Below are 15,778 nucleotides of genomic sequence, written 5' to 3' on the forward strand. Positions count from 1 at the left end.
ATGAAGCGGTCTACATGTTTCAGCCAACTGTGATCCAAAAAGTGTAATCGTGGCTTTCTTCAGGACCATGTAATGAAACTACTGCAGCTAGAATAAGTCAAATGTAAATTAATCACAGGACTAGAAACGATACCGCCTCCTGGTCTGACGCCGGACTATCTTGTGACTCTCTTTGTTGTCCCTGCAACAGCAACTCGCCGGACCCGCTGTGCGGGTCCCGCAGCGTCCGTAGATCACCGTAAGGGCTGCTACACGGGGTTGCCTTTGCCTGGGGTGAGCGCATTTGGCCAGGGCTGCGAGCAGCAGGGGACTTCATTGTCCAGGAGCCCCTGCGAGCCCAACTGGCTACACCTGGGCTGCTCTCCCTGGACGCCACGCCCCCTTCGCCTACGTATTCTCCTATTTAAAGCAGGCACTCCCCCGCTGCGAGGGAGCGCCCGGGCAAAGGGCGGGCCTTTTGAGGCCGTTCGAGGACGGAAGAGACCGGACCGGGCCACGTCCCTAATCTTCTACATACCTTGAGGTCTGTCCATTTATTACTAGACTGTGTGAACTTATTACCTTTGTGTTTGCACGTTCCCAAAGCCTCAGCTGTGTTGATAACTCGTGTATATAAGTCCCTATCTATCCATATTGGCCTTTGGAAACTATGGTTGTAACAAGAGGAAAGAAAACCAAAGTAAGGGGGGGGGGAAGCTTCTAGGTCCTATGGATGATTTTATTGCTAAGGCAAACACATTTATTGACCAAAGTATTAGTTTAATTGAAGGCAGGGTGTCATTGGACTTAGAACTGGCCAAGAGATCATCTATAGGAAATCTAAGGAACGCAAAAACCCCGGAAAGGCCTAATAATACTGAGTGGCGGCCGCTTTGTGAGGGCAGGCGCAGCCTACCAAACAATGTGGATTTGTCGGCCTCGGAACTTTCTGATTTCCAGCTAAGTCTAGATCTAGAAAGGACACCAGAATTGATTCCAGAACTAACACCAGATGAAATAAGGCAAACAAGGGGGAGGAGGGAGGGGGCGATAAAGAAACGTAAGAAAAAGTCAAAACATCTTACCCCCCGTGAGACTAGTGACCACCATCTTGGTAAAGAGATAATGCCACTTAGTATAGATCAGTCAGTCGACTCTGCGGTTATCAATCAGTCCACACAAGAAAATCAAGATCCTATTACTGTAGAAGCATCTACCGACTTACCATCCAGTAAGATATTAAAGGACTATGAAACTTCACAATTGATAAATCACATCGCAGATCTTCTAAAATCTGTCCTTGCTCCACTTGAAGTAAGATTGACACAGATTGAGTACCAGCTATCGAATCTTGTCAATATTACGAAATTCAAGCAACTGCAGGGGGACAAAAAAAGGGAGGGAATCAAGCCCCCCCTAAAAAGAGTCAACACAGACAAAATAAAACACTCGAAACCTTACCCCTAGAAATTTCATCTAAAATACCTTCTTCTGAAGCAAGAGACATCAATAGAGCAGTGGATCCCCTCATTAACATCACTATAACCCCTCCCCATGGTAACGCCTCGACAGCAAAAACCCCAGTCTCTAAAATACCTGCACCAAAAAAACTCTTGCCTAAAACTAATATTTTGTCTACAAAAAAATCTGGCAATAATTTTGCGGCGCCCGGAACTAATCGAGACGATACTGGGCAAATTCCCGAAATTAGATTGGCGGTCGATTTGCCACCGGAAGCTAGTCCATACGTAGTAGTCATGACAGGTGTGCCTGAGCTAGAGGATCATAACATAGAACCCACATGGTCACTGAAAAATAAGGTCCAATACTGGCTAAATATTAATCGTCCCATTCCAGCAACTGGGTCATGTAGGATCCTGATGGTACGTAGAACCCCCTGGGAGGGAAACAGCAGGAAAATGATATCGAGAGACTGCATTCTGATATCATTCGAAGACCCCAGGGCAGTAGATCATATTTGCTCATGGGAGTTTCCGAACGTTAAGGGAGAAATAGGAACTAGGCGACTTTCTTTCTTTTATCCTTTTGGGCGTTCTAGAGAGTCTCCCAATTATAACTACGATCATCCCTGGGAAACAGCAGCCATACGTTATGGTAAATATGCCAACCCATGGCAATTAGCGGGTCCTCGTCTCGGTGAGTATGATGGGCCCCGGTACATACCGAGACCACGATACGGGGGTGGAGGACGAGACGAGTGGGGTTCCCACAGTCAGAGGATGCCAAATAGAGAGCCGCCCCAAAGGGACGCCTGGGCCAGTATTCCAACGGCAAATAGGTTCAGTGTTCTTGAATCGGTCGACTGACCACTAACTTCAACTGAATCTACCAATTTTAAGATACCTAATCCAATGTTTGAGGGAAATACGATTCGATTAGCAAACGAAGTTGTGACCAACATAGAATCGCAGCCTTTACCTATCCTCTTTTGGAACGTAGCGGGTCTTCGCTCAAAAATTGAGGACGGGTCGGCTGCAAATTTTTTGGAGCAGGGTAAAATTATATGCCCCCATTATGCACTTTGTCCATAGCAAGATGGGGACCGCCATGAATAATATCCTATTTGACCTGGAACTTGTAATAGCCAATGAGCCAAGTCCAGGTTTAAATTTCCTGCAACCGACATATGTGGGTAGGGGTCATAAAACGACAGTGGATTATATCTTCTTGTCATTAGGACTGTCCCCCCGAGTTAGGTCATTTGAGGTCCTGTTAAACACCTTAAGTGATCATTCCGCTCTCAGGATTGAGTTTTATCCAATCAACTCTCAACCTTTAACTGTTGCTATAGCGAAAACTCTTGCACAGAATAACCTGGAGCTAGGAAGGCAAAATGGATATACTCTGAAATGGGGGGTGATAAATCCAGAAGAAATAACCGGAAAACTGGTGAAGGAGGCATATACAAATATAACTAAGTGCCTCGATTTATTAGAATCTGATGAAGAAGTCCTAAATAATTTCTCACAAATATTAGAGAAAATTAAGGGACTTCTTACAATAACTCCCAAGACCTTAAATCCAACTACCAAAGGGTGGTTTAATCATAACTGTACTATGGCCTTAACTAAGTTAAAGAAGGCTCTGAAGAAAACAGATAGAGACCCGGCCCAGATCCAACGTTTGAGACAGCAATACGGAACTGTACGCAAGCAAAGGATTAATGAATTAAAACAGAAATTATGGGACGAGTTACATACTAGTGCCGTCTCTAAAAACAGTCTGGCTTTTTGGCGAACTGTCAAATCTCCATACCTACTAGACAAAAATAGTCTCAAGATAGAAGTGGCCATAGACAAAGATACCTGGGTGGCCCACTTTTCTAAGATTTTTAAAGATACAGATTCTTCAACAGGGTTAGAATTTCCACTCCCAAAAGTTGAATATCCAATCTTTCTGTACTTTGATATTACTGAGGTTGTAGTGGCCCTGGAATTAAGTAAAAACGGGAAAGCCCCAGGCCCTGATGGGGTCCCAGTAGATCTCTTTAAATACAATCAGGATCTCTGGTCCCCTATCCTCACTAGAGTATGCACCGCAGCGGCAAAGGTGGGCCTGTTAAATTCTTGGACCAAATCAATCATGGTCCCAATTTTTAAAAAGGGAGATCGTCAGGACGTTAAATGTTATCGTCCTATCTCTCTATTGGACTCTTTGGGCAAGGTCGTTGGTAGAGTCGTGCTTGAACGTCTCCGGCAGTGGGCTGAGGAGGGACATATTATCTCAGATATCCAATTTGGATTTCGGGAGGGGTTTGGAACAGTGGAGCAGGCCCTTAATCTTAGTCTGATACTGGGAAAATATTTTCAAGCAAAGAAGGTCACGGTGTATATGGTCTACGTAGACCTATCCGCCGCCTTCGATTGTGTGTCACACGTAAAACTCTGGACAATTCTGACACATATGGGAGTGGATCCCCCTCTTATAGACGTCCTGAGAGAGCGATACTCAAAAGCATCAGCAAGGGTGCGGTTTGGTACGAAGGGGGAGTTGACGGCGCCTTTTGGAGTAAAGCGTGGAGTCAGGCAGGGGTGTGTCCTGGCCCCCTTCCTCTTCTCTCTGTACACAAATGGCTTGGAGGTAGAGATGTTGAGGGGGGCTATGGACCTTCCTCGGGTAAAACGGCGCTTGATTCCCGCCCTGCTCTACGCTGATGACGCAGTCATTCTGGCACGCACCTCATGTGAATTACAGAAGTCCCTGAATAGATACGTTGACTTTATGGCTGGGCTGGACTTACAAGTCAATGTTAAAAAAACGTTCGTCATGGTAGCAGGCAGAGGAAAAACACGATCAAAGAATATCTACCTTAAAAACCAAAAACTTGAGGTAACTGCCCAGTACTGCTACCTGGGTATTATGATCGACGAAAGACTTAACTGGAGGCCAGCAGTTGAGGCCAGATACCATCTGTTCAAAAGAGCCATAATGTCCTTGATGAGTTTTTCACAGAGATTAGGGAAAAGGCCCCCAGTGGAGTTACTAAAAATTTACATAGCCAAGTGCCAGGCGATTGCTCTGTATGGAGCGGGAATCTGGGGATTTGTAAATGTTGGTGCCCTTCAGGTGGCTGAAAATACTTTCCTCAGATTCCTCCTAGCTACTCCAAGTAGCACCTCAATCTATGCTGCTCACCTGGAACTTGGAATCCCCTACCTAGAGGATCTATTACGGATCCAACCATTATTGCTTTGGCGGCGTATATGGACCTCCGATAAAAATGCCTTAACCCAGGAAATTATGATAGACTCCATGACTCTTGATCACTCTCCAAAAATAAAATGGCTTCGGTATGTAAGAAACTTCTTCAAGGATCTTGGCCTGGAGAAATATTATCTAATACCAAAAAATATTATTGAAATATCGAAGAGAGAGTTGAAAAAACTGGCCTTGACTCATTTAGAGTCTTTGAGGCTGACATCTGAGTCCACAAAATCCTCGGTTCTCCATGCTAACATGATTCAGACTACTTACTCTATCCAGCCATATTTAACATTACAGATTAGTACCTATGATAGAATGTTACTGACAAGATTCAGATTGAACTCTTTCTATAGACTAGTAACCTTCCCTGAGAGAAATACGTGGGATGTAACTCTCAATCTTTGTCCTTGTGATGATGAATCAATGCAGTCTAATTTACATACAATTTTGTTTTGTAAATTTTATCATTCACATAGGAAGGTTTGGCTACTATCTCTATTAAAACGATGGGGACTTAGACAATGTCGCCCTGCCATGCTACGCCTCCAACTGCTAGAATCGGAACTGGTGTGTTATCTCGTTCTTAACTTTCTAAAATGTATTATAAAGCATAGGAAAAATCTGTAAAAAATTCTGCTGGTCCTAAGCCCCGACGATGTAATGATACTATGAGAGTCCTTATTTGTAGGATATACGATTTTGTATCGGTGTGAATTCCAATTTTAATTTTAATCTTGTAATATTACTTTTGTTTTAACATGTATTTGTATGCTCAACATGTTTCTTTTATGGTTTTTCATTGTGAAAAAAAAAAACGAATAAAGAAGATATTATTATTAATGTAATTAGCAGTGCCTCTTGCAATGACGCTGGGAGTGCACCCTCTTCATATGCTTCAGAGTACATCGCTGTTAAATGGGGTATAACTAAATCGCTATATTCTTTATAAAATTTGCCCGTTAGTCCATCTGTTCCTGGGGCTTTAATATTTGGAAGAAAGCTGATAGCTTCTTTTAGCTCATGTTCAGTTATGGGATAACTGAAATATTCTCAGTGTTCATCAGAGAGCCAGGACAGGGCTATATCGTCTAGATATGTATCCGCCTCTTCCTCAGATATGCTGATATATGATTGAGTAGAGTACACTTGTGCATAGTATTCTGAAAAGCACTTCATAATGGATGGTGTGTCATAGTATGGCATGTCTTGTGGGTCTAAAATTCATTTATTTGTAGTTATATGTGCACAAATGACACATATTAATGTGCACCACTGAATTATATCTTTAAGCTTGACATAAGTAGGCCTGTATTTCTTTTGGCATTAAATACTGCTTTTCTATTTCTGCTTGCATGTCTTTTCCTTGCATGTACAATCACATGGGTTGTTAGTTTAAGAATAGATGTAACACTGTACTAGTGTGGAGAGGTGTGGCTCACTGGTTAGAGGCGGCAGATCCGCAAGCAGAGAATCGGCCATGGACCAGGGTTCAATTCCCGACGCGGCAGGGTCGTGGACCAGGGTCAAAACTGACTCGATAATTCTCGCCTCGGTACCTACTCTAACCAGGAACACACTCGGCAACTCTGGGCATTAGCTTGCCTCATCTCCACAACGGCCCCCCACATTCGCCGGGGATGCCTGGTTTCACCTTGGAGATACCCAGGAGGGACCATCTCACAGGGATAGCCAGGACGGGTTCCCCAGCGGTCTACAGCGCCACGACGCCTCAGGGCAGCAGTGTGCTTTACAAGACACATACATTTACATTTACACATACACACTAGTGATAGAGAGCCTGAGAAGATGACCTTGACAAAGAACATGCAGAGCCAGAGTGTTAACTGACAGTCACTATTCAGTAATGTATTGAGGAGTTACAGGTACCCAAGGCTGATATCGTTCACAACATGAGAATGGAAAGGACAATGGTGCCCCTGATGGAGTGAACAAGGTGTGTTGCTCAGAAGATTTGTTCGGTATTAACTAGTGTTCTCACGAGTGGATGTTGCCCACTATTCCTTAGGACTTTGAGAGGTACAGACCTCAATGCTTTCCCCTTTGACTCTGCTGAGTGTGGATTAGGCTAACAGTTATTTCCCTATCCCGAGCAAACACTTGACCGAGCTTCTGAAATGCTGACACCTTGCCACATATATTTTTCTCTTTTTATGCATGTTTTCAACTTTTTGAGACCCTTTTAGATTTATTCACCTTTGACCCTAACTTAGATTACTTTAGACATTACCGATGTTTAGGAGAGAGGACCAGATACTCTTCTCGGAGAACCATATTCTATTACTAATTTTCTGTATTGCTGTGACTGAAATACTTATTTGTCTAATGCTGATATGCCTGAACTTCTTTAGGAGGTTTGGCTACCCTGTTGTTGTCTTGTCCCTTTACAGAATGGTTTCGAGATTTATTTACATTAACCTGACTGTTAACTTGTAATAATACTTCCTAACTTTATTCTCTAATTTCTAGTACTCATTGTGTAGCCAAATGGGTTACACTGTTAATTCAATTGTTTGACTAATGCTAACTCCCTTTACTTCTCAGTCAACAAAGAAAAGACCCATCGGATAATCAATGGTAAGAGTTTCCCCAGCGCTGGATCACTGTTCAAGTGGCTATTCCTTTCAGGTGGGCCACTGTTCCATGGCAACCAGAGATCAGGAAACAGTCAGTCTAAGGCATGTATTGAAATCTAGAGGATATGTGGAGAAGCTGTTGCTGGGCTCTTGTCTCACCATAACAGGAAACATAATGTGGGGAAGAGCAAAGAGACCATCTCTTTGTGTAACATTTGTAGTTGACCATTCCCTTAGTCATGGTCTTAGTTTGCATGTCTCTCCTTCGAGGCTACAGACTGTTACTAGAACTGGCTTGGTCCGGTGAAAACAAAGTATCCGTCTTACACCAGTTAGTGGATGTGAATTCTAACCTACATAAATGCACTTGGTTTCAAAACGAATTCTTCAGGAGAGCATTCAGGAGAACAGCACAGGGGGAGAAAGGCAGAATGAGACAGGAGTACGTACTACCATTAGTCCCTATGAAGCAACCTACAACCTGATTTGCTACACATATCCAGCAGGACCCCAGCATGATTACACACTTCTCAAGTACCCTTGCATTTCCTGGCATACCACATACAATCAGGCGAAACTACGGGACCAATTATGACATACTAACCAGATTTACACAGAAAGAGCTTGTAGCCATTCTCCCCTTAGGGATACAGGTAAATTAGCCTGTGCAAAAATACAACTGTTAGCAGTACATGGACCGATCACCAGGGAGGTAGCATGCCATGATATCACTTTGAATGTACTCCTTTCATCCAATCCACCACTCTGTTAGTGATCAACAGACAGATATCATGTTTGATAACTTGTCGATAAACGTGTGACGTGTCTCCTTGTGTCAAACGTGCAGCCAGTTATAGGATTCTGACAGTAGAGCTACCTGATGCTCTGCTGTTGGAAACCTAGTGGTTCACCGAACTATAAATGAGCCAGGTGATCTGCAAATCTAGGGGAGTGGGAACACCACTATTTTACTGTGTTGCTCCCATTTCGGCAAATATTAAATTAGGCCTATATCTCTTTTACATACAGTTGACCATCATTTATGCCTGTGAACCAGTGGCAGTCAAGCAGTTAAGGGTGTTGCAGTGCTCTCTACGGGCACCTTGTACCCAGTAATAAGATCACATTTGCCTGATTGTTTAATATACAATATCCAAAATATGTTTTTGAATCCACTGCATTCTGGATTTGCTCTCACTGTAAAATACATCATTTTTTTGTTTTATGTATAAATCGCTAGCAGAACCTGGCTTTTGCAGAACACATTTTTCACAACCTGCCCCCCAATGCCTTGTAAATATTGATTTTTCAGGTAGTTCTTTATATGATATTTGTAACGATATTTTAGTACAATGTATGAAAAGCCTTTTCAGAGGCAAGAAATGAGGAAAACTCTTTTAGTGCATAATTCAGAGAAAATATTTATTTACAGACATGTAGAAAGTATGTTACAGCATTTGAAACAACACTGTTATCATGAACAATTATGCAAGTAAGGATGGAAAAAACAATGAAAATTACTTGAATTTCTTTGAATCCTGCAATTGTGAGTCATCTGCTCTTTATTGTCTCGGAAGTAGCACCGCTTCGCTTGCATGGTCGGGACTATTTACAAAGTGTAGGGTACAATAGGCTTTAAGCTTCCACACAATGCATTAGAACACTGAGCGAAAACGAAACTGTTGCTCTTCCATTGGTAACCTATCTTCCATTTTTGTGTGGTAGAATATTCATTAGAGATGTCAGAACACAAAATCAAAAGTGATGCTCCCCATGATTTACGTATGCTGCTACTAGCTTGTCTACCAATTTCTGCCAGGTTTGCGGCTCTATGTCAATCATAGTTAAATGGCAATTCAGCATCAGTAGCTATGCTATCTCAATTGTTTGTCATTTTTGATAATTGCAGATGTGTCATTGGAAATGTAGAAAACATGATTGTATTCTTAATCAGAACATTGTAATGTTGTGAGCTCCATTGAAGACAGTGGAGTGCTGCGGGCTTCTAATGACCCGTAGAAGCCCGGAGCATTAACATTGCAATGTTTGTTCACAGCTATTGCTGTGAACTAAGGCCTCACGGAGCCCGAGGGGATTTCAACCCAATCAGACTCCGTGAGGCCTATGTTTTACAAATTAGAACATTCTGCCCTCTAGGGACGTAATGTTCTAATAGCCTTAGAGCCCTCCGTAGCGGGCTCTAAGGCTATATTAGAAAATTGGAATGTTGGGAGCTCATTGAAAACAATTGAGCAGCAGCAGTCTATATAATCTGGTTTAGGCCAGCTGCCCTCAACATTTCAATATCCTAATGTCCTCTGCCTTTTTCTTTACCCTGCCTCTCCAAAATATGTGGATTGGGCAGGGGAAAGAGAAAGATGTGCAGCAGGATGCACAGAGCCTTCACCCTTCTCTTCTTCTGTAGCTTACCGTTCCACTGGGGCTTCAGAAGGAGGGAGGGGTAAATGCTGCTCAGCTCCTGGGTCTCCGTGGCTTGGCTGAGCTACGAATGACTGTTTATCTGAGCCGGGATGCAAAACATATAACAGCTGTGGCACTGCATGCAGCTGTTAACAGTTGAACATTCACAGCAACAGCTGTGAAACAAAGGCTTTAGAGCCAAGGGGGACATCAACCTCCTCGATCTCCGATGCCTTTGTTTTTTCTTTTAGGACATTCTACCCTCATGGGGTGGAATGTTCTAATAGCTTTATAGCCCACTGTAGCTGGACTATACCAGCCATTAAAGGCCCAAGCCGAATGATGGAGCGGGCCTTTAATGGCCGGTAGAGCCCGCTACAGCAGGCTATAAAGCTATATTAGAACATTGGAATTTTGAGAGCTCCATTGAAGACAATGGAGCAGCAGTGGCCTATATGAACTGGTATAGGCCCACTGCTCTCAACATTTCAATGTCCTAATACACAGCCTCTGCCTTTCTCTTTCCACTGCCTCTCAAAATACATTAATTTGGCAGAGGAAAAAGAAAGGCAAAGGCCATGCAGGAGGACAAACGGAGCCTTCACCCTTCTCTACTCCTGTGGCTCAGTGGTACTAGGGCTTCAGATGAAGGGAGGGGTGAATGCTGCTCAGCTCCTGGGCCTCCCTGGCTTGGCTGCATTACAAAAAGCTGGTCAGCCAAGCTGGGGAGAACCAGGGACTGACTTCTGCCACTTTTCACAGCTCTTGCTGTGAATGTCCAAACGCTAACAGCTGTGGCCCTGCACACAGCTAATAGCTGTAGAACATTCACAGCAACAGCTGTGAACAAAGGCTACAGAGTTGAGTGGATTTCAGTCCTCTTGGGCTTCGTGAGGCCTTTGTTTAAAGTTGGGGCTGGCCTTTAATGGCTGGCATAGCCCGCTACGGTGGGCTGTAAAGCCATAATATAAAGTACAAGAATATAGTGGCACTCTAATATTGACATACTATTGAGGGACATAATATTGAAAGGTAAGTGCACATGGGAAGTATAGATATACTATTTTAACTCCACATCTATATACAATGACAATATACATATTGTCAAGGCACATAGATTTGGAGTTACGTATAGAAAATCTATTTTGCTATTTATGTCTCCCAATACTTTGTCCACGATATTAGTGTTCCACAATATCAAGGGCTCAATATGTAAGAGCCACAACAGAAAACGTCTCTTTGTTTACTAGGGAATAAAGAAGACCATGACTACTAACTTAGAGGGTACCGAAAAGGGACCTAACTTAGAGGTACGAATTCGACAGATATGGATTATTTCATGAGGGTACTTGTTTTGTATATCTATTTGTAAAGCACTAACAACGAGCAACTTTGGGACAGCATCAAGGTCCCACTAATTAAAACAAGTTAATTGTAACCGAGGAAGTGAGACAATAGAAAACTAATTTTCTAAAAATGCGGAAATAAGCAAATCATCATTCTGCAGTTTGAATTGTGATCTAAAAGTTAGAATTGTGCATGATATGTTCCGTTTTAGTAATTGGCTTTATATATATTCATATAATATTGAATTAATTTATTCCATTTTATTTCCTATCTTTGTAGTTCTTTATAATTTTTTAAATATCAAATAAAAAAATAGATGTAATAAAATGTTTAAGATTTTATATGCTTAAAGACAGGAGCTCTTGAAACATTTGATTTGTGGACCTATTGTGTGTCTTTGTACTGCTCTTTGATATTAACAAGAGATTACCTTTTAAAATGAAAGGAAGATGGTCATATATATTAAACACATAGTACAGATTGGTCTTCATACAAAAGTATCCTTAAAAGGATCCCTAGTGGTGATATTAAGATCGGGGCACCACAGCAATGGAACAATACAACAATAAAAGTGAAAAAGTAACTAAGAAATATGCACATATGCTATGTTTATGAAACACGGAAGAATCAATGTTAATAAAAGGTATAGGACCATCTTTATTTGAGACTGTTACCGAAGGTCTAAAGCAAAGTGTAACAGAAAAAGAAGGGTGCACTATATTTTTCATATTTGTGAGAAATTGAAACTTTGGAAATGACACAGTTTGGGGTCCGTTTGGGGAGAGTGGGGAACTGAGATATTTTTAAGCATTGAGATCGAGAGGACAAATAAAGGGTGATCATTAAAGGGGACCGTCCTAGTGGACCAGTGATGGAGGTAGATGGGGCAAGCAGCTATACGGCTGGCAGGAGGTGACGGCCCTTTCAAAATGGACACCATACATTGAGTCCTCTGAAACCTTCATAGGCTGACTCTCCATGCCAGGATCAAGTTCAGAATAGTTTTCATTACCCATAAATACCTGTCAATGATACACCATCTATCTCAATCCATGTTAACACTTTGAAGTCCCCTTAGAAACGTATGGTCACCATCAGGTCAAATCCTCTTCAAGGTTTTTGGGCCTTGTTGGATGTTTTCCATAGCTGCTCCCAAATCACTGGTGTCATCTTTATGCCTTTAATACTCACCCGCTGTGTTTCTTCTTTGTATTCCTTCAAACAAGCCCAAAAAACCCTCTTTTTAACAAATATTCCTTGGAACGAAGATTCACATTCATGTACAGGGATAGCACGAAGAAACGACTGAGTTCCTGGTGTGTGCATATAAAGTAAATAATTGAATCAAATCCTATTTCTTGGCTAGATGAACTGATTATGCACATCTGAGGCACATCAGCTATTAATAAAAAATGCTGAAAACATTACCATCATCTAAAGTATGATGGCAAAGGCCCAGCTGATATTTTGCTTAGAGCTGTAAAGGAAGGGACACATGGAAATCGGTGCTAAGAGGAAGTAATACATTGTCAGAAGTGTTTGTCATAATTTTTCACTTTTCAAATTCCTGTATTTCACCAGGAAGAGATATTCATCCTGGAAAGTTTAGTGGTGGTTGCTAGTCAGCAAATTATGCAGGTATTGGATAACCATAGCCAATTGATGGTATTGTTATAAATCTTCTGGTGAACGGCCACTTCCTGTGAGCTGCACAGTGATTTCTGCTTCTCTGTAGAGCTTAGCAAGCCCTTTTCTGCTGTACTGCAGGTGGTATATCCAAATGGACAGACTCCTAATATGCCTCATAACAAAAGGAAATGCATGCACTGAAGACAGTACAGTCTTATGTTAAAACTCAGAAGGTCTTAATGTAGGTGGTATGATTTACAGAGCAGGTAAGCAGAGGGGAACAAGAGACCAGGCTTCTACTGAGCATCAGCCAAGAATATGGGTCCCAGACATGTCAAAGTCTGTGCATGAATGCAGCAAACAGGAAGAGATTCAATTACTTTGTTAGCAAGGGAGAAAAGAGAATTCACCACATACTACAGATCCCTGTGATAATGCAGTCAGAACCAGAAGAGAAACAGTCCTTATTTGTTTCTGTACCAGCATGTACACACCAGAATAACTGTATATGGCATATATCCTAAGGCTGCTGCCGAAAAATGTAAGGACAAACCGGGGCTTGATATGTAAACAGTTTCCATTTTTTAATTTGTGTGGACAGGATGTTTTTATTTTTACTTTTTAAATAAGTACATTTATTCAGGATCAGAATTCCGAAAGTATGTCTCAAAATTCAGAAAATATGACTCTTCAGCAGGGCGCGAGTTTGAGAATTCATTAAGGGCTTAAAAAAAGTCCACAGGAAGTACCAATATTGAACAGTATAGTTTAAGTCCCTCCTGTGAGGGCTCCAAAGTTAGTGTACTAACTCATCCTTTGTACTTATTTTGATGTGGATATAGGTGTAATGTATCACAATGTACATTTTAATATAGGGAATAAAACAGGGCGCAATGAAGTGAAACCCATGGTACATAGCAGGGAAAGCTCATGTGGGTTTTGTGGGCACACAATGAAACATGCACTCTGCAGTATAGCTGTGATCTCAAAATCAATTCTATATTTTAAAGCTACTCTTTGGAACAAATAATACTAGGAAAGTCCGTTGGGGAGGAATACTGCTGTGCTTAGATAAATACTGCGCTCAAGTATTATCAATTTCCTAAAAATGTAGACACATTTTGTTTATTTTTATGAAATGAAAGTTGAACATGTTACCATGTCAGCAAGACGGATCATAAGTACCCATGATTAGCCAGTACCCTGCTTCAATGTTGTGCCCCCTTATTTTAGCTAGTGGAACATGCCTCTTTATCAAATATAGTTGTTAAAACACTTACTTTGTGCTAATTTCTTTATCTAGTGTAGGTCATAAAGAGAATTGTGTTCACATGTCTTAACATTTCAAAAACATTCTAAATCGTTCTCAGAAATTTATAAATACTTAATGTCCATGCCTATTTGCAGTGCGTGGGCACATTTCATAAATTATCCATATTCATTTTTAACACGTTGAAAATGCTTACCATTTTAAATATTGCCTGATGCGTGTACAGCAGTAATGGTGCATGGGAAATTGCACTGTTTCCCAGCTGCACTTACAAAAACTGTATCATACAACACATATGATCATAGCATAAGGATGTTTTTGGGATAGCCTGAACACAAAGCAATAGCAAAATGTACTATCAATGACTTTGACAAACAGTAAACATGCTATTCATAAAAATAGCTTTTACAAATATACATTTGTTTACAATGTTTCCACATCTTCTACATCTGTCCTCCACATTATCTTACATTTGTCCTTAGGACACCGTCAGAGAAATCATCAAATCAAACAAAATAAAATGAGAAACAGGCAAAAGGAAACACGTTTACAATGTAAACCATACAATCTGACCATTGTACATCTCAGAACACGTAAGAAATGGCATTGCCCAGATTGGGGCACCGATGCCTGCTTTCTTGAAGTGACTTTAATTTTATACACATTGAATGAAAGGTGCCAATACTGGCATGAAACTAAAGTTCACATTTCACATCAGGCGGTAATCTTCACAGCATCCCTAAGTACCCTTCGTGGTTTCAGATAATCCGATCTGTAGGGAAATAAATCATATCAAATTTTAGTTTTTTACAAATAATCGAGAACCTATAGACACACTTCCAACAGAGAAAATACACAAAATTCAATTGCTGTTAACGTAGTCACACAACTCTATATTTCATTTGTAAACATTGGCCATCATGACAAAAGATATAACCAGCCATGCTGTGAAGTGATAATTGCATATACTCGTACTTGCCTAAGAGAAACTGATGCTGTCTATTAGTAATTGCTATAGGCCATAGAGCCTTGTTACGTTTTGGATAAAAGGTTGAAAAGAACTCCTACTGAAACATCTGATTTTCATAATTTTTCTGGGGTAAATTTGTTTTTAATTTACATAACGGTCACAGGTCAGCCGTTTGATAAAATAATTAGGATAAGATACCCTTTATGTGAAATAAATTGTGTAGTAATGAACTTTTTTTTAATACAAACTTTATTGGCATTTCTCCATTACATACTGCACTAGGTATTGGTACAGTTGTATTTATAATTCGGATAACCGGGTCCAGATAACTTATTTTTCCACGTGAATCGTCTCTCGTTTTAGTCAGACATATATATTGGCGATCATAATTACCATACCTATTTTTCAAAAAAGCACTCATGCGATTTCTTGTTAACTTGCAAGATAATTAATTGTACCTTACAGTTAAAACTAAAAAACAGTTGCAACTCCCTCCCGCGCTCACCCCATCCCTCCCTTCTCCAACGGTGGCTCATATGTTTCCGCAGAGTGTGAGGACTGACATTTCTTTTGCTCATAACGTTTGAATAGCATTTGGATTTACTTTGTACTTCGATTTGATGCAGCCTACATAGATGTCCGGGAGCATGATCCCCGACAGTTAGAAGAGGAGGTATCTTGTGTGGGACATGTGTGTGTGTCCTGTGATTTAGTTATGCATCTTTGTGCATTCATGCTTATCTCCGAGTCAGAGGTTTTAGCTAATTGAACTGTTGCACATTGCTAGGGGAAAAGGTTGGTATACTCAAGCGGTCAGCAGATCTACTGTTATGAAAGTTCCAT

At 41.2% G+C, this 15,778-nt stretch overlaps 1 protein-coding gene across 7 annotated transcripts in view; it reads right to left on the reverse strand.

Moving 5' to 3' along the window:
- Nucleotides 1–8,693: 8,693 nt before the first annotated feature.
- Nucleotides 8,694–15,778, reverse strand: part of RALYL (RALY RNA binding protein like) — a 1,712,955-nt gene continuing 1,705,870 nt past the window's right edge. For all 7 annotated transcript variants that reach the window (XM_085605346.1, XM_085605349.1, XM_085605348.1 and 4 more), the window contains one exon: nucleotides 8,694–14,737. The gene's annotated coding sequence lies outside the window, so the exon portion shown is untranslated. The remainder of the gene's footprint in view (nucleotides 14,738–15,778) is intronic.

Source organism: Triturus cristatus, chromosome 5_1 (genome assembly GCF_964204655.1).
Source record: "Triturus cristatus chromosome 5_1, aTriCri1.1, whole genome shotgun sequence".
NCBI lineage: Eukaryota > Metazoa > Chordata > Amphibia > Caudata > Salamandridae > Triturus > Triturus cristatus.